General features: G+C 47.0%; 1 protein-coding gene across 2 annotated transcripts in view; it reads left to right on the forward strand.

The window, feature by feature from the left end:
• CACNG3 (calcium voltage-gated channel auxiliary subunit gamma 3) overlaps positions 1-24448 on the forward strand; it is an 83796-nt gene that overhangs the window by 43929 nt on the left and 15419 nt on the right. The window lies entirely within an intron of this gene.

A 24448-nucleotide genomic window follows, 5' to 3' on the forward strand; every position in this document is an offset into this window, starting at 1 on the left:
AAACTGTACCCTCAGTCTCCCCAGCCCACTACCCAGCAGACAGAGATAGGAAGACCACCCAAGCCTGCCTCTTCTCCACGCACCTCTTAGAAGAACTGGAGGTCCCCCATTCAACAAAATGGTTGTAGGGAACCGTGTGAGCAGGGAAGAAATCCTATCTGGTGTGTGATGGGAAGGGACTCTCAACCCCTGAGGACTCACTGCATTGTCTGCCTTTCTGACTCATGGCTCTGCTTCTGGCAGTTGGTGGCATCTCCCTAAGTAGGGGGTTGGGTGGAGAGGTCATGATCCCTCCAGCAGCCCCGGGCCTGCAATAGAAGGATCTCCTTTTGTCGGTCCAGGGATGTGAGACCTGTCTTCTCTGACCTGCATCTTGCTGCTGCATCTGCCTCCCCCGCTGCATGCTGAACTCTCCAGTTGGCCTTATTTGCATCTGAAACTCCTGGGTATCGGACAGGGCCTTTGACTTTGTGGACACTCAGAAAACTTTGCCTGAATGAACAGATGAGCCAGGGACCCAGGAGGAAGGTCGATAAAGGTGGAATGACCTCACAGGCTGGGGGGTAGATGGTGGATCGCCCCAATGCAGTCCTCGTACCATCGGTTATCACAGTCCCCGCCCCTCGGGAGCAGGCGCAGATCCTCGCCTCATTGCTTCGTGCCTGGGTGTGGCTGTTCCTGAAGCCATCTGCTCTGCCAGTGTCTGCAGCGGCCAGGGCAGAGGCGGTACGCCCACTTCCTTCCTTTGCACTTGAGAATCTGCACGGTCTGTACGACTTCGCTGGCTGGGCCCTTGTATCTTCCACTCCATCCATCATCTCTACCAGCTGTCCTTGCAGCTGGCCTGTGTTTTACCTCCGTCTAGATTCCCGCATCTTCTTGTCCAGGCCTGAACTCATTGTAAGCACTTAATCGATTAATATTATCTGTAGTAAAAAGCCAACAGTTTTGAAGCATTTACTAGGTGCCACTGGCCTAACTACCTTTCCTGAATGAGCCCGTTTAACCTTCACAACAGCTCTATGAGTTGTTCTCATGTTGCAGATGCAGAAACTAAGGCACAGAGATGTCAAGCAACCTGCCTGAGGCCACACAGCTAATCAAGCAGTGGAGTCAGGCTCCGAGTGCAAGCGCTTAAGTACCACTTTATATCTCTCCAATGCGTACAAAGTTAGGGCATTTGGACAAAGAAAAAAGGACTAATGATAGGTACGGTAAAAAAAAAAAAAAAAGTCAGCAAACAAATGCTATTTAGTGCTAGGTACTTTCTCATACTTTGTCTTTTTCTCCAAACCGCAGCACAGTGAGCTAGGAGAGGCTCAGAAAGTTTAAGTAACTTGCCCAAGGTCATCCCAGCAAGCGTCAGTCTGCGTTCAAACCCAGGCCTCCTGACACCTGTTAGAGCAACTTCACTCTATAGAAACGAAATGTTTTCAGCATGCAAAAACCACCAGATGAGCTTCTAGCTCAGGCTGTGACCTCCTGGTGGGCACAAATATTACTCATTTGTCTTGGTTTTATACACACTTCCTAGCAAAATGCCTGTTGAATGAGCAGATGAATTACAGTTCACGTACTTTCATACAGGGGTGCCTGGTGCCTGATGGGGCTTGGTAGAAACAGTGGAAGGACATGCTGCATAAGTAATGATTTCTCCACAAAGCAGCGAGAATGATCTTCTTAAAGAGTAAATCAGATCATTCCCACCACAGGATGGTAGAGAGAGCCTCTCTGAGGAGGTGACATTTGAGCCGAGACCTGAATCTCAGCCATGTAAGAATACAGGGGAGGGCTTCCCTGGTGGCACAGTGGTTAAGAATCCACCTGCCAATGCTAGGGGACACGGGTTCGAACCCTGGTCCAGGAAGATCCCACATGCCGCAGAGCAACGAAGCCCGTGCGCCACAGCTACTGAGCCTGTGCTCTAGAGCCCGCGAGCCACAACTACTGAAGCCCGCGTACCTAGAGCCCGTGCTCCGCAACAATGAGAAGCCCACACACCACAACAAAGAGTAGCCCCCGCTCGCCACAACTAGAGAAAGCCCGCGTGCAGCAATGAAGACCCAATGCAGCCAAAAACTTAAAAAAAGAAAAAAGAAAATAAATAAATATTAAAAAGTAAAATACAGGGGAGATGTATTCCAGGCAAAGGGAATGGCATGCTAATGGTGTGTTAAGGCCCTGGGGCAGCAAAGAGCTAAGTGTGTTTGTAGCTGGTGTGACCGGAGCACAGTGACCAGTGGAGTAGCATGGTAGGAGATGAGGGCTGGGAGGTAGACAGAGACAAGATCACGGAGGTCATAAGTGGTGGGGACTTCAGATGTAGTTCTAAATGTGGTGCGAAACTACTGGAGGGCTTTAAAGCAGAGGGGTCACATGAAGTGGTTTTCTTTGTCAAATATCACTGTGGGAAAGAAATAAATGAGACTGGAAGCAGGGAGACCATTAGGAGGAGACATCCAGGTGAGAGCAGATGGTGGCTTGGACCAGTGTGAGGAAGAAGCGCTCCGAACAGTAACATGCTTTGGACATTGAGTTGACAGACGTTAACAAATTGGACATTTGAGAGTGAGGGCAAGATACCGAGAAGTCAACTATTCTGAGATAGGGATGACGCAACAATGAAAATAGCTATCACTTAGACAGTGTTTACTATGTGCTGTTCTAATCTCTTACCATATAGTAATACCTCATTTCAGCTTCACAACAACCCTAGGAGGTAGGTAATGTTATCCCCATTTACAGATGGGGAAAACTGAGGTACAGAGAGTTTAAGCGATTTGCTAAGGTCACACAGCTAGTAGATGGGAGTGCTGGGATTTGAACCTGGGCTGTCTGGCTCCAGAATCCATGCACTGACATTTCACCATGTATTCTTCTCCTCAAAGAAGAATGTTCACAAAGCAGGGGACTTTCTGAACTCCCTACGTCCTGCTGTGAGCTGTCAGTACGTACAGATGAATAGCTATTCTTCTAGGGCTGTTAGAGTTCAAATGGAAGCAGACACTCCTCCCAGATATACTCCAGGTGATGTCCTGGCAAGGCACAAAACCAGGGACTCCACAGGTTCTGCTTCCTGGCCAGCTCTCCAGCATAAACACAAAGGACCCAGTCCTTAGGGCATTTTCAGGCTGTTTCCCTTTTCTATGCTGGGAAGCAGGAAGCCAGCCACAGGACACTTGGGTTGTCTCCTTTAGCCACAATATGGGGCAAAAGTTAAGAGCAAAAACTCTACACAGAGACTCAAGGCACATTAGTTGACTTCTCTGTGTCTCAATTTTCCCATCTGTAAAATGGGGACAACGTTAGTATCCCATGAAGTTATAATGAGTTAATATATATAAATTTCTATTAAAAGGTGCTTGGCACATTTTAAGAGCTTTTTAAGTGTGTGCTAAAGAAGTAAAATGGTAGTGGGCGAGGGCACACTGGGGAGAAGTGATGCTTCTCTAAGCCAAGACCATCGTCCACAGACCTAGATGATCACTCATCATGTCTGTCCCTGGACTGACATATTTGGGGGTTGATTTGGAAAAATGTTAAAGTCAGCCTTCAACCAATCTGCTCTAAATATGAAATCAAAGTCAACAAGAAGGAATAGGGAGCTAAACATTGATGGCTGGGCTGGACTGTATTAGGCAGTAGGAAAATATGGTTTACACGATGAAACACAACCCCCTGACCGGGAAGCTGCAGGTCTAAAACGGATCGGAGTGTGAACCCAGCTCAGTGTCTCTTCCCTCCCATCAAAACAACCTATGTCCCGCCCCAGCTTAGGTGAGTTGTGTAACGAAGAGGAGTACAGTGTACAAGTCCAGAGCTAGACTGGTTCAAAGCCCAGCCCCGCCACTTGTTAGCAATGTTTCCTTGCACAAGTCACTTACCTTCTCTGTGCCTCAGTTTTCTCATCTGTAAAAACTTGGGTGATAATAATAATATGTATCTTACAGTGTTGTAGTGAGGACTGAATGAAAGTATGCTTCTAGCACCCAGTAAGCCCTGAATAAATAGCAATCACAGCGTGTATAACGTTTTGTCTTTTTAAAAATAATAGTAGCTAAAACATTCGCTATTCTAAGAACTTTATATGAACTCATTTCTCATCATAACCCTCTGAGATAAATCCTATTTTTTTAATTGAAATATAGTTGATTTACAGTGTTGTGTTCATTTCTGATGTACAGCAAAGTGATTCAGTTATACATATTCATCCATTCTTTTTTAATATTCTTTTCTGTTATGGTTTATCATTGGATTTTTAAAATAATATTTATTTATTTATTTGGCTGCATTGGGTCTTAATTGCGGCATAAGGGATCTTTCATTGCGGTGCATGGGCTCTTCGTTGTGGCACACGGGCTTCTCTCTAGTTGTGGCATGCAGGCTCCAGAGCGTGCGGGCTCAGTAGTTGCAGCGTGCGGGCTTAGTTGTACTGCAGCATGTGGGATCTTAGTTCCCCGACCAGGGATCGAACCTGTGTCCCTTGCATTGGAAGGCAGATTCTTAACCACTGGACCACCAGGGAAGTCCCTATCATTGGATATTGAATATAGTTATCTGTGATATACAGTAGGACCTTGTTGTTTATCCATTCTGTATATAATAGCTTACATCTGCAAATCCCAACCTCCCACTCCATCCCTCCCCCACACCCCCTCCCCCTTGGCAACCACAAGTCTGTTCTCTATGTCTATGACTCTGTCTCCGTTTTGTAGATAAGTTGTGTCATATTTTAGATTCCACATATAAGTGATATCATATGGTATTTGTCTTTCTCTTTCTGACTTACTTCACTTAGTATGATAATCTCTGGTTGCATCCATGTTGCTGCAAATGGCATTATTTCGTTCTTCTTATGGCTGAGTAGTATTCCATTGTCTATCCACATCTTCTTTATCCATTCATCTGTTGATGGACATTTAGGTTGCTTCCGTGTCTTGGCTATTGTGAATAGTGCTGCTATGGACATAGGGGTACATGTATCTTTTTGAATTTGACTTTTGTCTGGATAGATGCCCAGTAGTGGGATTGCTGGATCATATGGTAATTCTATTTTTAGTTTTCTGAGGAACCTCCATACTGTTTTCCATAGTGGCTGTACCAACTTACATTCCCACCAACAATGTCGGAGGGTTCCCTTTTGAGATAAATCCTGTTATTATCTCTGATTTACAGATGAGAAAAATGAGACTCAGAGAAGTTAAGCAACTTTGCCCAAGGTTACACAGCTTGAAATGTCAGGATCAGGATTTGAACCCAGGCACTCTGGCTCCAGAGTCAAAGCTCAGAACACCACACTAAGAGGGTTTTTTGTTTCCTTTTGTTCTCTAGCACATCTATTTTTTTAAAACTTTCATTTTTCTACACCTTTCAGGATTAGTTAAAAAAAGATGAAACTGGCCAAAAAAGTATATCTAGCATGTCTCAATGCCCTAAAACAGAGCTCCTCTCCAGATGTGCTTTGGGTTACCGGTGTGTAGAACAGGAGTAGATCCTTAATTTAACGGAACCAGTGCAAAATGAAAAATTTTTTCATTTTTCCAAAAATGTTAAGAATTTCAAGACAGTAAGAGCAGAGCATTCAACCAAGCATAGGACTCTTCTGAGCATGGGACACTGTGAGACGGTTCCATTCCTCCACTCCTGAAGCTGGCCCTGGCCTGGATCCCCTCGGCCCTCAGGGCAGCCCAGTGGCCCTGGCTGAAACTTGATGCCTCAGGGCTGTGAGTGGCCTTGACCTTTTGCCCCAGGGCACCATGATATGGAAAAGGTAGGAAGCCCTGCCCTCATGGATGAATCTAGAGAACAGACTCTTCCTTGGTGTTAGCCAAAGCCCAGTTCTTTTCTGAGGATTTATTAGCCATCAAAATGTTCTGCCTGGGGCTTCCCTGGTGGCGCAGTGGTTGAGAGTCCGCCTGCCGATGCAGGGGACACGGGTTCGTGCCCTGGTCCAGGAAGATCCCACATGCCGCAGAGCGGCTGGGCCCATGAGCCATGGCCGCTGGGCCTGCGCATCCGGTGCCTGTGCTCCGCAACGGGAGAGACCACAACAGTGAGAGGCCCGCGTACCGCAAAAAAAAAAAAAAAAACAATCAGTGCCACCCAACCCAGATGGAAGGGGGGTTACCTAGCCCCTTCCTTCTACCTGGAGGCTACATTACAGCACACCAGCAGAGGCTCCCACACCCCCATGCCTCAGGGGGCACCTACCATGGCTAATGCCTGGAATCCCGACATGGTATTAAATAACATCTCACCACATGCGGAGAAAGCTATTTACTTTTCAATTCACAGTGTCTAGCTGGAATTTAATAACATCACTTTGTTTTTATTGTGTTTATTTTCTAAGTGGCCTTCTATTTATGGCCAGTGATACTAGCTTTCCGTTTACAGTCAAGTTATTAAGTCTCCTTTTAAATAAATTTGGGTTTTTAAAAAGCGAGTTGATTTAAAGAGACCTATCAGACAAATGCTAAAAGCTGGTATAAATATACAGAGAAAGGCATGAAGGCTAGGGAACACGTGTTTCGCGGTAGCTGTACCCACAGACCTGTACTCAGATGCATTTTAGGAATCAGAATGTTTAGGATTTTAGAAAGGGACTAGGGTACATTTACCGTAGATGGCTTAACGCCTCTGGGCAGCACCCTGCTATCAGATGCATTAATCACTCTGCAGCAAAACTTCAAAATAGTTCCAACAGGAGAGATCCATAAAGACCACGGATACTTTCTCAAGTCAGCTCAGGTCAGGTTTTGCCATCAGCTGAGTCCATGTCATGACCTCACAGCTTTGTTCCCAAATAAATAGCAAGGAACTTTTCTTTTTTTTTTTGGATTTCAGAATTTTGGAAAACGGATTGCAAACCTTGGAAATAATACTCATGCGAATTCTAGCTGGGGGTTCATGAGTATTTCACCATGTGACATACTTCCCCCTATGTGATCTCATTTAATCCTCATGACAACCCTCAGAGTTAAGGACTGATTATATCCATTTTCCAGATGAGGAAACTGAGGCCTCGAGCGGTTAATTCACTTGCCAAAGTTACACAGCTAGTGTGATGGTGGGACCTGAACTGGAAGCCAGACTGGCTGGAGGAGGAGGGCAGAATGGCCTGGAACTCAGATGTATCCACCCCCACGGTCACCCCATGCCCTGCTGATGGCTCCCACTCTCCTACTAGGACTGAAGCTCTCACATCAGCATCACTCCTTAGCTCGGTGAGAAAAAGGAGCCACTGTCTCCAAACCCCTGGAGAAACAAGCCCAGCCAGCTCCTGAGAACAGCTCTATGACCTCATTAGCACCTCGAAGGAACCCTGGTCACTCTTGGGTACCTGCCGCCAAGACAAGCTGTGAGCTTCATGGCCACAGTTCCTTTTAGCCTTCAGACCTGCCTCTCCTCATCAAACACACTCTCGATTGCCTCTTTTCCCCCTTTGGTTGCCATTTTTATTGAACACACAAGCCCCGGACAATGATCAGCTAAACATTTTCTTACATACTACCTCTGTTTTTTGGAGCATTTTTAATCTGAAAAATATAGGGAAATGGAACCAAAAATGTAAAACTCATTCATAATCCACTTTAAGAAATAGAGTAAGAGGCAGAAGTTGTCCCCCCATTCTGCCACACAAATTCTGTCCCTCCCTACCCCACAGATGTAACCGCTGTTGAAAGTAACCATCTCAATATTTTACTATCCTTATTGAGACATATCTATGTCCCGATCTATATCCATGACTATTCTATGTTTAAATCAGTAGGTACATATTTAGCTATCAATCCACAAAATAACCTATATACAGTTGCTCAGGTGGTGCACTGCTCAACTCCTAGAGCCACTATTCAGATAAACTGCCTTATAATCCACTTACACTTATTTTTTGCCTTACAAAAATGAGATGACACCTTCCATATTAAACTGCTACTTTAAAAAATGCATCCATTATGGACATCTTTCCTGGTCAACCCATATAGTCATAGAGTAAAGGCTGCCTGGTAGTCCATAGTATGGTTACACCTCAATGAATCCAACCCTTCCCATCTTGAGAGTCATCTAAGATATTTCCAAACGTTTTGGCTCTTACATAGTCCCTTTAATATTCATAGCAGCCCTCTGAGGAGGGCATCATTATACCCATTTTAAACTATGGAAACTAAAGCTCAGAGAGGTGGGATAACTTGTCCAAGGATGAACAGCTAGTTAGTGGCAGAGTCAGGATGCCATCCCAGGTCACTCTGACTCCATGTTTATGTAGAGCAGTTGATACTGAGCATGGGTCAAGGTCATCACCTCCACAAGGCTGTTATTGATAAAGATCAATCCACAAACGGAGACCTGACCTCTACCTAGAAAGGCAAAGGGAAGAAAGCTAAAACTAACTTTTATTTAGCACCCAGTGTGTGTCCGGCACCTTGCTGGATGCTTTATATACATGATTTTATTGAATTCCCCCAAAGACAAACAACAACAGCAAAGCCTTTTAGAAACATACTGGTGTCCTCACTTATAGAAAAATGAAGTTCAGGCCCAAGGTCACACAGGAAGTGGGGGAGCTCGATTCCAACGCAACTTCTTCCAACTTCTCTGCTTGTATTTCTAATGAGTACAGATCTCAGCCCACAAACCCAAGTCTGCATGAATACAGCTGTGTTTTTCTGAGAGTGAACTTAGTTTCTTAACTTCCTTCTGAAACCTGCTTCTTGTCCAGTTTTCCCATCTCGTTTCCTGATACCACTACTTACCCTGTTCAGACAGGCCCAAAACTTAGACAACCTTGATGCCTCTTTTCTCCCCCGACATCCAACATCCAAAGCTTGTCAGCTCTGCCTTCAAAAAGAGTCAGCCATAAGCTTCTCCCACCTCCCGACCTGCCTGCTTCACTAAAGCCACCATCGTCCATCGCTCTCATCCCAGGACCGCAGGGTCCCAGCTTTCGAGCTTCTCCCTGTCAAGACCATTCTCCACTTAGCAGCCTAAGGGGTCATTTTTTAAATGTCCATTGGGTCATATCACTCTCCCGCTTGCCCTCCGTCCCCAAGGCCCCACCATACTTGCAAGAAGGCCCCAGTGCTGTTCTGTGGCCCACAGCTCCCGCTGGCCCCGTGGCCGCAGCCTCCATCTCCTTCTCCCTCCACACTCTCTTGTTCCCTACGGGGTGCTCCCCGTCCCTCGACAGCCCAGCTCACTCCCACCTCAGCGCTTCCTCTTCCCGCTGACTAAGGTGGGCCTGGTTCCTCCCGCATTCAGTCCTCAGGCCACACATGCCCCTCAGAGACACCCTTGAGGGATCCTCACCCTCGGTGACTCCCGAGCCCCTCATCCTGCTTGAAATTCTTCAGAGCTCTGATCACTGTCTGAAATCAACTGTTCAGTTGTCCTCCTTTCCCCCCAGAAGGGTCCCAGGGTGTTTGCTATGTCATGGAACAGTAGTCCCAGTGCCTAGGCTGGTGCCTGGAACCTAGCAGGTGGCTAATTACTATTTCTTGAGTAACATGAATGAATTTTTGTTATGAGCCCTGCTCCATTGGGGGAGGAGTTTAATCTCAGCCAATCCCTTTCCTTGAAGGGCATCTAAGCTCAGAGGGGCAGAAGGAGTGGGGACGTCTGGTCTGGGTCATCTTACGTGCATACTGGCGTCTGCTGAGGTTTTCTCATTCCCTGGGGCAGAAGAAAGTATGATGGGGAAAAGGGATGGTGGCGGGGCGGAGGGGGGAGATCAGTTAACATACCAGAAGAGTCGGCGACCACACAGCTTTGTCCCACTTCACTCCTTCACACACTGGAGATCCAGCACACTCAGCAGTCCGGGCTCTCCCTGTCCTGAGTCCCAGCTGCCGGACCCCAGAGACACACAAGCCTCGTCCACACCAGCGAGCTCTGCTCTTGGGGAATGATGCTCAGTACTCTTCCTGTGCCCATGACCTCACTGATTCTCACGGCAAGCCTGAGAAGCAAGAAAGGTAGGGCTGGTGATCCTCATTTCACAAACGTGGATACCGAGACCGGAAATGGTTACGTGAGTTGCCCAGGTCTGCAACGCGGGCTTGGAGCAGCTGGGAGACAGATGTGTTTTGCTCTGGGGTCACCCACTCTCTTCAATGGGTAGCTTTTTAGACAGTTGCTGGAAGTTGAAACTACAGAGGGGTGATGAGTGTTCAAATCCTGATGACCTCATCTGAGACCCTGGATTCCGCCATGCCTGAATCAGCTTTACCTCCTGGATGTATCAGGAACCGTTGAAAGTCAGTAACTGCTGATTGTCAATCCAGTCCTCTCAGCAGGAGGCACACTCATTCATTTATGCAAGAAATATTTACTGAGTGAAAGAAACAGAATCTGGATTCCTAAGGGTGAGACTCATACTTGGTGAAAGAAAAGGGTCCAAATGGGGCACAGGCTGAGGCTGTGAAATGACTGAGAACTCTCACACCCAGAGGAAGCTCTGTGGAGGAATTAGGGTCTATGAGAGCCTAGAAAAAGGCTGGTTACTGAATCCTTTTCTGGTTAGTCATGAGGGAGCACACTGAGATTTTTGGAGTCAGAAGAACCTGCATTTAAGTTCTGAATCTGCTCCTCATGGGCTGTGTTAATTGGGTAAGATACTTACCCTCTCTGAGCTTCAATTTACACATTGTAATAGGGTGATAACAAGAGTGCTGTGGTGTGAGGGTGAAATTATGTGTGGCAAACACTGAGTACAGTCAGTTTTGAAAAGAGAGGCAGGGCAGGAGAGGGGTACATGCATGGACTCTGGAACCGGACTCTGGGTTTGAATCCTGAGTCTGCCACAGATTGGATGTGTCATCTTGGGCAAGTTACATATTTCTCTATGACTCAGTTTCCTCATCAATAAGATGAGTACCGGGCTTCCCTGGTGGCACAGTGGTTGAGAGTCTGCCTGCCGATGCAGGGGACACGGGTTTGTGCCCCGGTCCGAGAAGATCCCACATGCCGCGGAGCGGCTGGGCCCGTGAGCCATGGCCGCTGAGCCTGCGCGTCCGGAGCCTGTGCTCCGCAACGGGAGAGGCCACGGCAGTGAGAGGCCCGCGTACCGCAAAAAAATAAAATAAAATAAAAAATAAGATGAGTACCTATCACATAGGGTTAGATCAAAAGTGCTTAGAACTGGGATTGACAAATAACAGGATTTTTAATATATTAATGTATAGTAGAGACTACTCTTCCAAGGAGGTGATCTTATATTTGTGAGCACTTTTGATTGCAAATGACAGAAACCCATCTCCAATAATCATAAGCAGCCTGAGGAGCTACTGGCTTATGTAACTGAAACACCCAAGGGTTTACCTAATTCAGGCATGGTTGCATCCAGGGGTTCAAATGATGTCATCAAGATTCAGACCTTCAACCCCTGTCAGCAATACGTCTTCATCTCAGTTTCACCCTCAGGCTTGCCCTCTCCAAGAGGTGTCCTTGCCAAGCTCCAGTTCCAGCTTACTACCTTAGCAACACAGTGAGAAAGAACATTTTCCTTCCCTAACAGTTTTAGCCAAGGCTCCAGGACTATCCTCAATAGACCAGCGTGGTCACTTGCCCTTCCCTGAGCCAGTCCCTCTGATCAGGGAGGTGGAATGTGTTGACTGGTCACATCTAGGTCATGGGCTCCCCCTTTAGCCAACCACAACAGCCAGGCCAATTTAGAATTTTGATTGGTCATCACATGTCCGCCTCTAAGCTAATAATGGTGTCACCCTTCTCCCCCCGCAACCCCGATACATGGACTGAAGTGAGGGAGAAATGATCTCCTACAACGGAATCAGGATGCTGATACCAGAAGATAGGAAAATGGACAATCCTCAGGCAGGTAGGACAGATGTCCCCTCCAGAGTCCTGGTACAGATCAGTGACCTCAGCCTCCCTGATCCCCAGAGAGACACACCAGGATCCCTCCCCCGCTGCCCCTGGATCCTGAACCAGCCTAGCTAGTGACAACTGACTGTAGGCTCCAGGCCACAACCAGGGGACAGCACTGCCAGCTGAAGGGGGCACAGTGAATGTGCTGTGAGCTTCAGCATCCCCCTTGGAGAGAGATGGATGTAGTTACGGAGTGGGCTTGGCTTGAGGACCCAAAGAGAAAAAGCCACAGACTTAGGAAGAGGGAAAAGGAAAGTGGGCAATTCAAAGGCTCAGGTTTCGAAAGGCTCTGGGATAAGAGGGTCTCAGGCAGTGAAGAGATGCTGACACAAGAAGCTTAGAGAAGACTTCAGACTTGGAGGAGATACTTAATACTCATCCCTTCATTTACTTATTTGTTTATTTAATGACCTACTGTGCGCCAGGCACTGGGAAGACAGCAGTAAACAAGGAGACGGATGGGGTTTCCCCGGTGGCGCAGTGATTAAGAATCTGCCTGCCAATGCAGAGGACACGGGTTCAAACCCTGGTTTGGGAAGATCCCACATGCCGCGGAGCAGCTAAGCCCATGCGCCACAACTACTAAGCTTGCACTCTAGAGCCCGTGAGCCACAACTACTGAGCCCGTGCACCACAACTACTTAAGCCCGTGTGCCTAGAGCCCATGTTCCACAACAAGAGAAGCCACTGCAATGAGAAGCTCACACACCACAATGAAGAGCAGTCCCGGCTCACCGCAGCTAGAGAAAGCCCATGTGCAGCAACGAAGACCCAACGCAGCCAAAAGTAATAAACAAACAAACAAACAAATAAATAAAAAGAAGGAGATGCATTCTTGGAATTCATAGTAGCATAGAATAAACAGACATGTAATTAAACCCATAATTAATTATTTATAATATGTCTCCCAAAAGAAAAGCATGGGGTGCTGTGAGAGCAAATAATTAGATGGCATCAGCCTGAGGATGCGTGGATGGTAAGATCTTAAGGAAAAGTAGGAATTAATCAAATGGGGAATGGATAGAGAAGCATGTATGAGGCAGACAGAGTATAGATTCAAAGGTCCTGAGGCAGGTGAGAAAAGCAAAGCCAGTGCAAGAGGAGTGTGAGGAGAAGAATCTGGAGATGGGCAAGGTCCAGATCACAGAGGACTGCATAGCACTTTTGTCCTTATCCAACAGAAAGCCACCTTGTCTAAAATTCCCTCAGATACAACACACAACAAACAGACATTCGATAAATACTTATGAATAACCTACTATGTAGCAGGCCTTGTAGAAGATGTTTGAGACACAATGGTGCTTATATTCTAGTGAAGAAGTCAGAAATTAAACAAGGCAATAAATATAAAGAAGATAATAAGCGCACTCACATATAATCATAAGCTTTGTGAAGGAAGTGACTGAAAGTGTTCGAGGCAGGTGGAGATCTAAACGCTAAGAACAAGACAGCTCCGTGAAGGGCCGGGAGAGAGTGGTCCAGGCAAAAAGCTGTGTTCCTCAACCTCCTGCACAGTAGAATCACCTGGGGGAGCTAAAAAGACTGAGCCTCACATCCAGAAATTCTGATTCCGCTGGTCTGCATTGGGGTCTAGGCACCAGTACTATTTTTTTTTTAATATCTTTATTGGAGTATAATTGCTTTACAATGTTATGTTAGTTTCTGCTGTATAACAAAGTGAATCAGCTATAAGTATACATATATCCCCATATCCCCTCCCTCTTGCATTTCTCTCCCACCCTCCCTATCCCACACCTCTAGGTGGTCACAAAGCACTGAGCTGATCTCCCTGTGCTATGCGGCTGCTTCCCACTAGCTATCTATTTTACATTTGGTAGTGTATATATGTCGATGCTACTCTCTCACTTCATCCCAGCTTCCCCTTCCCCCCGTCCGCCCCCACCGTGTCCTCAAGTCCGTTCTCTACATCTGCGTCTTTATTCCTGCCCTGCCACTAGGTTCATCAGTACCGTTTTTTTAGATTCCATATATGTGCGTTAGCATACAGTATTTGGTTTTCTCTTTCTGACTTACTTCACTCTGTATGACAGACTCTAGGTTCATTCGCCTCACTGCAAATAACTCAATTTCGTTTCTTTTTATGGCTGAGTAATATTCCATTGTATATATGTGCCTCATCTTCTGTATCCATTCGTCTGTCGACGTAGGCACCAGTACTATTTAAGAGCTTCTCGGTGATCTGGGGTCAGCCAGGAATGAGAGCCCCTGGGCCAGACCTAGCTACTCAAAGTGTGGTCCACAGACCAGCAGTATCTGCACCACCTAGGAGCTGGTTGGAAATCCCAGAAGAGGCAGAATCTCAGCCCCTTTCCCAGACCTGCGGGTTTCAAATCTGCATTTTTACAAGGTGCCCATATTAAAGTCTGAGAATAGCTGATCCAGAGTATAGTGAGAGGGAGGGGTGTGAGTAGGACAAGGTGGGATGGGAGAGATGAGAGGAGGTCAGATGGGTTTTACTCTAAGGGCCTGGTTTTATTCCAAGTATGGCACAGGTACACATATACCACACCCCAAAACACACACACAGGCAAACAGACATATCCACACTGGGCACCAGGCCCGTTTATCTTCTCTGCTTTTCTAAAATATATTTGTATCCACCTCTGATAACTCCAGATGCTCCCCTGGGGGTAGGTGGGGGCATCCCTACCCCACCTCTCTCTCTCTCTCTCTCTCACACACACACACACACACACACACACACACACACGCCCTTAGACTCATCCCACCTAGAGATGCCCCCTGCCTCACCCCCATCATACTGCAACTCAAAAGGACTCTGGTGGGTGAGTGGGCAGTGAGAATGGGGGATTTGGAGGAAGAGGCCCCACATTCTTTCTCCTGCCCAGACAGGCAAGAGGCCTGGAGGGCACCTCAGATTCAGGGGAGAAACGATGACGTCCGCACAGGTTACAGGGAGGCAGCCAGGCTCTGTATCTTGCAGAACTAAATCCCAGGATGGTGTTTGCTCGAAACGCCAGAACTATTCCTGGATGTCAGGTGCAGTTAATGGTTGCCATGGCCACCACCCATGCTTAATGAATAGAAAAGAGTTAAAGATGCTGGATAAATGTCAGGGCCCAGGATGGATTTGCTTGGGAGCAAATCTGTTTGTGTGGGCAGAGCTGCCCAGTGAAGGTTGAAATGAGCAGTCCAAGGTAGCTGGAAACAGATACAGGAGAATCTCTCTCCCCCTTCTCAGGTTAGTGGAGTCAGAATGGCACAAAATTTCGAAAGTGTGGCTTTCTATATGGACAGTTTCAACATAGACTCCAGGTTTGTGGGTTTGATCCTGCAACATGTTCACAGAGATTGCAGTGGGGCAGAAACTGAGCCCAGGTCCCTCGCGATTTAAAAGATGTCACTTTACAAAAAACAAAACTTTTCTGGATTTTTTTTTTAATGAAGAAAGTGCCAAATTAGGGTTGAAAAAACAACCTTTTGTAAAGACGATGTCAAGAAAATGAGAAGATAAGCCACAGGCTGGGAGAAAATATCTGCCAAAGATACATGTGATAAATGGCTGTTACCCAAAATATATAAAGAACTCTTAAAAACCAACAATAAGAAAACAAAGAACCTGGTTTTAAAATGGGCCAAAGACCAAAACAGACATGTCATCAAAGAAGATATACGGATGGCAAATAAGCATATGAAAATATGCTCCACATCACGTGTCTTCAGGCAAATTCAAATTAAAACAATGAGATACTACAAGTACCTATTAGAACGGCCAAAATCCAGAACGCTGACAACACCAAATGCTGGCGAGGATGTGAAGCAGCAGGAACTCTCATGCATTTCTGGTGGGAATGCAAAATGGAACAGCCACTTTGGAGGATGCTTTGGTATATGCGTACCTGTGCTGCACTTGGAGTAAAACCAGGCCCTCAGAGTAAAGCCCATCTGACCTCCTCTCATCTCTCCCGTCCCACCTTGTCCTACTCACACCCCTCCCTCTCACCGTACTCTGGATCACACACCTTGGTATTTACCCAAATACTCCTTGGTATTTATATCTACACAACAGCCTACACATGGATATTTATAGCAACTATATTCACAATTGCCAAGATGTGGAAGCAGCCAAGGTGTCCTTCAGTAGGTGAGTGGATAAATAAACTGTAGCAAATCCAATGGAATATTATTCAGTGCTAAAAAAAATGAGCTATGAAGCCATGAAAAGACATGGAGGGATCTTAAATGCGTTTTACTAAGTGAAAGAAGCCAATCTCAAAAGGCCACATACTGTGTGGTTCCAACTATATGACATTCTGGGAAAGGCAAAGCTACGGAGACAGTAAAAGGAACAGTGATTGCCAGGGGTTCCGTGGAGGGATGGATGAATAGGTGAAGCACAGAGGATATTTTTAAGGCGTGAAACTACTCTGTGTGATACTATCATGATGGATACATATTGTTACATGTTTGTCCAAACCCATGGAATATACAACACCAAGAATGAACCATAATGTAGACTATGGATTTGAGTGATAACCATGTATCAATGTAAGTTCATCAGTTATAACAAAGGTACCAGATAACGGGGACGCTACACATGTGTCGGGGGAGGAGGATATGGGAAATCTCTGGACCATCCCCTCCATTTTGCTGTGAACCTAAAACTGCTCTTAAAAGTAAAGTCTATTAAAAAATAACAATAACCTTTTGAACCCCATACCTCCACCTGTTATAGTGTAAGTGTGCCATTTACACGCTGCTTACAGCAGTTAAAGAACAAATGAAGGGGTCCAGTAACGAGGAGTAGATTCCAAGTCACACAATGAATGTCCCTCAGGTCTGTCAGTGTGTCTCTGTGACCATGTGTGGCGCTGCCTTTGGGAACTGCTAGCGCCTGGGAATGTGAAGGCCAAGTCCAAAGAATGGGCTGCTCTGAGCTCACAGCCGGGGGCAGGGACTCAGGACTGTGTGATGCTCACTAGTTGAGGAAAAGTCTTGTATGGCCTCAACCTCAATCTTCTAAGAGGGAATCGCTCTCCACAAACCCTCCAAAACCCTGTCTGGACCTGTTCCCCAGCCAGGGTCTCACATACCCACAGAGGCCGAGTCGTCTGTGTGTGTGACAGTGACCACGCGTCCATCTGGCTGCAGAATGTGGCTCTCAGACTCCGGTGCTCATCAGAATCCTGGAGGAGCTTGCTAAGAAGAAGTTTCTCAGACTCTCCCTAAATCACTAAGTCGTGTGGGGGGCCGATAAATGTGCTTTTTTTCCTAAGAGCCCAGGTGATTCTTATGCAGGTGGGTCCAATGTTTGCAGGCACCTCTGGAGGAAAAATGTCACCACTTACAAGCAGCAGAGATGAGGGGGCCGCAGCCTTCTCCCCAGAGCCCCTGCCATGGCCACGGCTACCTGTGTGGTCTGGAAATGGATGGGATCTCGATTCCTGCCAATGCTTGCCAAGGCAGGATTAAGATGATTTTTAGAAGCACTGAAATGATTATGGTGGCCACCCCATCCTCATAGATAATCCGATACTAAAATAATAATACTAAGCTATTACATAAGAAAGATCAACGCACTTCTGGAGTTTTTTCTGGGCTATTTTAATGATCTTTTGTCAAAGTCAAATATCAATTAATTTCCAATTCTCATTTTTTTTCTCTCTCTCTGTACCCCTGCTTTCCTGGTACCCTAAACACGTGGCTTATTCTGCATAGTTGGTTAATCCTACACCAGCACCTGTGAAGTTCCACGTGCCAGGCTGGGTGCCAGGCTGCAAAGGGGATCTAGAACACAGAACTGGATAGAACTGCCGTCTTGGCTAGGATGGGCCGGGCTGTCGGCTCTGTGATCCAGGACCGGCTAGGACCTGGGCTTTGGGCTAGGCTGGTGTTCCAGTTGGGCCTGCAATCAACCAAATAATTAAGGACCAGGGAAAGATTTTACCCCAAATCGAGCAGAGGGGCTGATGAAGCAAAATGCCCAACACCAGGCTCTTCAAAATAAATCAGGCCTAGAACTGGGTGCAAAGGACAGGTAGCACCCACAGTGCCCTGCTCTGAGCTCCACTTCCTGCACTTGGTTCTAAGGCAGGACACTCCCTCGACGGAGTATCTCTCTCTGGGTGGATGTGGCTGGACTCTGGCTGGACCGCCGTTCCTCCGCCATCGGCAGTTACTTCTTCAGAAGGTTCAGGATGGCTTTCAGTGATTCCTCTGAAGATGCTCTTCCCTTCCTGCTCCTCTGCAAGCCCCTGCCATCTTCGAAGAGATCTTCTAAAACTATAAATCAGATTGTGTTTCTCACATGTGTAAAGTCCTCCAAAAGCATGGACCACACGCCTTTCCAGCTTCCAGCCCTGGCCTGGAAGGGGCTCCATCGTCTGGCTCCTTCGTGGAACTGGTCTTATCCTGCCTCCCTCCTCACTCACTCTGCTCCCTGCACTCCCCTTGGTTCCAGAAACACACTAAGTATTATCTTTCCCTGGGGCCTTCGCACTTGTGGCGCCCTCTTCCTAGAAAGTTCTTCCCTCAAATCTTCCCTAGAGTGGCTTCATCTTGTCACTCGGGTCACCTTCTCAGAGAGGCCTTCCCTGTCCACCCAATCTCACAATTTCCCCCCACTGCCCCCAGGTCACTCTCTCTCTCTCTGGGGTTTATTATTTTCATGGCATTTATCACTATTTGAAATTACCTCTTCCTTTTTACAGAAACCTTTGTTTTGTTCATTTATTTGTTCACTTTCGGTCTCTCCCCCACTAGCATGTAACAGCCTTGAGATCCGGAACCTACACTGTTTCATTCACTGATGAATCCGACGTGCCCAGGACACTGCTTAATGCAAAGCAGGCACCCCAGTAGACATCTGTTGAACAAGACTGAATTCAGGATGTGCACTGACAGCAGTTCAGGAACCTCAGAAGAGGATGTTTATTTCTCCTTACCTCACTCACTCCAGTGGTGCTCTTATTAGGAGCCGTGGGCCCTAATTGCTGAAACCCCAAGTGCTTCGTCTTGCTCAGAGAGACCAAGTTTAGTTCAGGGTCCTCATTATCCGTGAATTCATTATCCAAATCCCTGCACACGTGCAGTTGCACAGACAAGCCAGCAAGCTCCATCTTAATGTGAATATGTGATTCATCACCTGACCATTTATAAAGCCAGTCTCTACTCAAACACACCTCCAACCCCACCCCACCCCCGTTTAATACCCTACAATTCACGGTCTTTGCCAGGCAGCCTCTCTCTGATTGCCAGCTCTTGTCAGCATGTGACCATACAATGCAAATAGGAGGCAGAAATGATTGCAAAGTGAGATTGCGTATCTCGCAAAATGCACAGGACTTCATGAGATGGATGTGAGGGGCGCTGAAGATCTGCTGGCGTGGTGTGACATGCCAGCCATGGGCGGCCGAGAGCTTGGCAGAGGGACACTGGTTAACAATGCGAGAATAGCAAACCGACAAGAGTGATGATGTGATAGGCGCATCCGGTGATTTGAATGTTAAAGGATTAAGAGAAGCCCTTGAGAAAATGATGACATGCTCAAATATTTTTTGCAGAAATGACCCACTTTATGATCCTGCTCTGAAAGTCAGACTTTATAATCCAGCTGGGAAAGTGAAAGATTTCATATTGGACCATCATGTGATTTTATCAGACAAAGGATGCCCCCTCCCACCCAAAATCCACATAACTTACTTTTTGGTTCACCGTAGTGCATAGTAAGAAAAGATAAGACAAAATAAACATATTCTCATAAATGATCTTTTCATTTTCAAGATAAAGCTGGAAGTACATCTTTGAACTTTATTATTTGCTATGAAATAATGGTCCCTATTTTTGAGGGAACTCCCCTAAAGGCTGTGGGTCTCAACCTTAGCTGAACAGTTAGACTCATCTGGGGAGCTCTGCAAACTCCAGATGCCCTGACTAATTAGTAAGAATCTCCAGGGATAGAACAGAGCATCGGTATTTTCCTACTGTGTCCCCAGCCCCCGTAATTCCCATTCGCAGCCCATGTTGAGAACCACCGTTTTAAGGTAACTTATGCTCTGTAATAAAGAGGATATTTAACACCAGGAAACCAAACATTCTTACCATCAGGTGGTGACTTTTGCTTTCTTAACACAAGTACGTCCGGGGCACAAACAAACTTGATGTTTGTTCTTCTTTCCTGATTTCTCAAGGCGGATTCACCACAATGGGGACTTAAAAGACCTGTATTGCTGGACCCAGAGCCCTGGTCTCCAGTGAGCCTTGGTTTTGATTCTGAGCTGGATTTCAGGGGCCTGGCATTTCAGCTGGACTCGTGGCTGAGATGAGGCCAAGCTCTGGGCACTGGTTTGGCTGTGTTTCTGGGCTGGACCAGGTTCTGGGCACTGATGCTGGGCTCGGTGGGCTGGTTAGGAGGATCCACCCTCACTCTGAGCACATGGTAACGGTCCAGAACTGCTCAGAAGTGATCCTTTGTCAGGTTGGGTGGTGCCACAGCCACCCAGTTGTGCCCAGGACGGTCAATGTGGGCTACTCACCGCCCATGGGAGGTGGATGGGGCTCCGCCTGAAGACCACTGAGAGGCTCTGCCAATGGGATCTCCTCCCATCAGAGGAGGGACAGCTGCTCCCCATTCAGGGTCTCCCTTCAGGACCGCAAACTTGAAAAGGTTGGGCCTTGGATGGCTCTCTCATTTCCCCAGGTCTTTCTGCTCTGGGTCTAGTATTTCCTGACTTGAGGCCCAAACCCGTAAAGGCAGAGCTGTCTTTAGCTGACCCAGAAAAGCTCTGTCTGGCCCTCGCCCAAACTTGGTACAGCAGGTGGTCTAGGCCTATTCCTGCTGGGGTGCGCCAGCTCCTCAGGCTGCCTGCCTGGCCCAGCCCTGTATGGGTGCACACGCACACGCGCGCACACACACACATGCGCACACACGCACACGCACATGCACACACACACGTCTACCCGTGTGTAGATATGTCCATGTGAGGGTGGCAGGGAGGAGACACGATCTCCAGCTTCCCCCTGGCTTCCTCTCCCCCCACGCCCGAAACAGAGTTCGCAAATAACATTAAGAGCTGTCCCTGTTAACCCTCTTCTTGGTGCCCAGCGCTGTGTTAGTACCACTTAGGGGATTTTGCTAAGATCTCAGGCTCTGAGGTTAGTTAGACAGACCTTAGTTTTAGGCCTCAGTTTCCCCATCTAGAAATGGATTGACTGAATTAACACACACACACAATACTTACCATCGCTCTAAAGCACTTGACAAATATTAACTCTGCTAATCCTCATTAAACCCCACAGGGTTTCCCAGGTGGCGCAGTGGTTGAGAGTCCGCCTGCCGATGCAGGGGACGCGGGTTCGTGCCCTCGTCCGGGAAGATCCCACATGCCATGGAGCGGCTGGGCCTGTGAGCCATGGCCGCTGAGCCTGCGCATCTGGAGCCTGTGCTCCGCAACGGGAGAGGCCACAACAGTGAGAGGCCCGCGTACCACAAAAAAAAAAAAAAAATCCACGAGCTACATACCGTTAGTAGTCTCCATTTACAGATGAGGAAACTGAGACACACATAAGTTAAGTAACTTGTACTAATATGTGGCACAGCTGGCACTCACATGCAGGCAGTCTGGCTCCAGAATCCTTACTCCTCACGCCAGCCTACGACCAGTAGGAGTGCCTGCTCCACGGGGTGGTAAGCAGTACCCAGAGATCCCTTAACCCAGTGCCTGGCCCAGAGTACATCTAAACAAACAGCAGATAATGTACCTACTTCTTGGAGAAATCCTAACATCTGCAGATTATTGATATTTTAACAGATGAGGAGACAAAGGCTCAAGCGAATGAATAACTCACCCAAGGTCGCCCAACTAGTGAGTTAGTAAGTGGTGGAATAGAGATTCGAACTCAGGCCTGAGGGCTCCAAGCTTTGCTCCTACCACTGCACCATACGACCTCTCTCCAGGTCAAATAGGTACATGCTGAAGAGGGGGCAGGCTCTGTTTTTCCAGATTGCAAGAATCTGACTTGTTTGTAAAAATTCACAGCAAAACAGCCTAATCCGCCATTTCCCAGGATCAGGCTGGGTGCCCGCAGTACTCGGATCTGAAAGGAAATACTCAGGATGGAGACTGAGCCACGGAATGTGGAAGCACCGCCTTCCCGGGAGCTACGGAACAAGGGCTTTAACAGTTAGAAACAAAAATGTCCTATTTTAGGGGCTCCCTCCCCACCCTGGCTTCCTCCCTTGCATGTCTGGAAGCCACTCAGGACCACGTAGGTCCTTTAGGTTACCCTGATCCTAAGGAAGAGATGGAGTTGACTTTGGTCCTTGTGCAACCCAACCTCCTAGACATTCCAGAGACCTCAGTGCTGAAGGGACAGCTAGAAGGGCAGCTGAGGGACCCGGTAACGCCACCACAATAGGCCCTCTTCCACCCACTGGCCTCCCTTCTGTCCCCCAAACTAACCAAGCTCATTCCCAACTCCAGAGCCTGTGTGCTTGCAGTGCCCTTGGCCTAGAAAGCTCTTTCCCTGGCTGTTCACACAACTGACTGTTTCTTTTTATCATGTCTGAGCTCACCTGTCCCCCTGAACCACCTTGCCCCAAATTGCCCACCATCTCCCCCACCCAATGCACAGTCACCATCACATCATCTTGTGGGCTTCCTTCAGAGCACAGTTATCTTGTTCTTTTATTGACTACATAGACTCTCTTTTCCAGTGAGACTGTAAATTCTGAGGACCAGAATCTTCTCTGTCTTGGCCACTAGTCAATTCCTGGGACTTAAAACAACTCTGGTACACTGTGGGTGTCTGATAAATTTGGGAGAAGGGTGGAAGGAAGGAAGGAAGGAAGGAGGAGAAAAAGTTTGAATCAATCAATCTTCACAGCCCAGTTCTCATATCTGCCCTACCCCAGGTACCCATCACCTGTCACCAGTGACCACTGGATCTGTCCCCCAGACCAACCACCACTGATCCTCTGAAAGCCCTGAACTACTACCCGCCCCGCTCCAGATGGGGACTCACTCACCCCCATCACCTCACTCACTCCCTCTCATCACCTCATACACTATTCCACTCTGCCTGAAGGCACACACCTCCTTTACTCTGATTAACTTTTAATTAACCTTCAGATCTCAGCTTAGACATGATTTTATTCAACATTCAGTTAACAAAAATCACTCTACGAAGTTATCAAGTGAGAGAATTTTTGGTGATGAGGGAAGTGCTGTTACTTTAATCTTATGCCATTCTGTATATACTGTTTGAATTTTCTAACTACATACATATATTCTTTTAATTTAACAGGGATTATCTGAATACGGGATAATGGACTGTTTCTTATTTTCCTTGTAATATTTCTCTTCTTTGAAAAAATATCCTAATAAATGTTCCTTTTAAATGTCAGTGCCACAATGACTTAATTATTACAGCTTTATTGTATGGTTTAATGTCTTAGAAGAAGCCAACTTCTTGAGTTCTTTCATTCATTCTACTATTTTTTCCCTAGCAAATTGCCTCCAGCTTCCCAAATAGACTATTCTATCACCTGGAAAAATGATAATTTTACCGTATTTTTTTTTCTATTGCGTATAACTCTTAATTCTGTTTTCCTTCCTCTTGCTCTGGAGCTTGTAGAATCATGGTACATCATAGAGGCAATAGTGGGTATTCATATCTCATTCTTGATTGTAATGGGACTATTTCTAGGGTTTGACCTTTGAGAAGGATTGTTGGTTTAAAGGAGGTGCCTTCCTCCTAGGAAGGAAGTATCCTTCCATTGTCTGAGCCAGAGAAGAACCGTCAGCACAATCTTCTCTGCCCAGGATGAAGTTTGTTGTCACCCCATAGCCAGTCTCTGTAATTACACCTCAACACTTTGGGAAATCTCTCCCGGCTCTACCTGCCGTTCCAAACCTCTTCCTGGGGTCCTGGAGTCTGTGGATTCTCACAGCCTAGCTCTTCTATGTGCTCTACTGTGGGTTCCCATCACCTCTCACCAGTCACCACTGGATCTGTCCCCCAGACCAACCTCCACTGATCCTTCTCCTGGTTTACCACGTTCCTGGTTTCTGCTCCTCTCTGCCCCAGTGCCTTAGCCTCAACTCTGCTAGGATGGTGCTTATCTCTGTATCCTAACTTCATCCTTGCAGGGTACCTGTTTTCAGCATCTCTTTTGGCTCCAGCCTCTGCAGTTCATGGGCAAGTCCAATCCCATCCTTTTTTTCTTAGATTTACTGATGTGGGGAAGTACTGATGAGAAAATGTAAGTGAAAAGAAGACCAGCAAGATCCTGATTTTATAAAACAATGTGTGTGTGGAAGCCTGGGGGTAGGGGGAGCAGTGGGGGATGTGAGGGGAGCCTGGAAGGAAACATACAGAAATGCTAAATAGTGGTTATTTCTGGGAGCTGGCAATATGCTACTTATATGAATGGCCAAGTTCACTTTTTGATGAGTGTATGACTTGTGCCAGCAGCTTCATTTTCAGTGTGGAGTCTTCCTCAGGGAAAGTCTTGATTCCCTTTCCTTTTTTTTTTTTTTTTTTTTGCGGTACGCGGGCCTCTCACTGTTGTGGCCTCTCCCGTTGC

The sequence above is a fragment of the Orcinus orca genome, chromosome 16 (genome assembly GCF_937001465.1).
Source record: "Orcinus orca chromosome 16, mOrcOrc1.1, whole genome shotgun sequence".
In the NCBI taxonomy this organism is placed as follows: Eukaryota; Metazoa; Chordata; class Mammalia; order Artiodactyla; family Delphinidae; genus Orcinus; species Orcinus orca.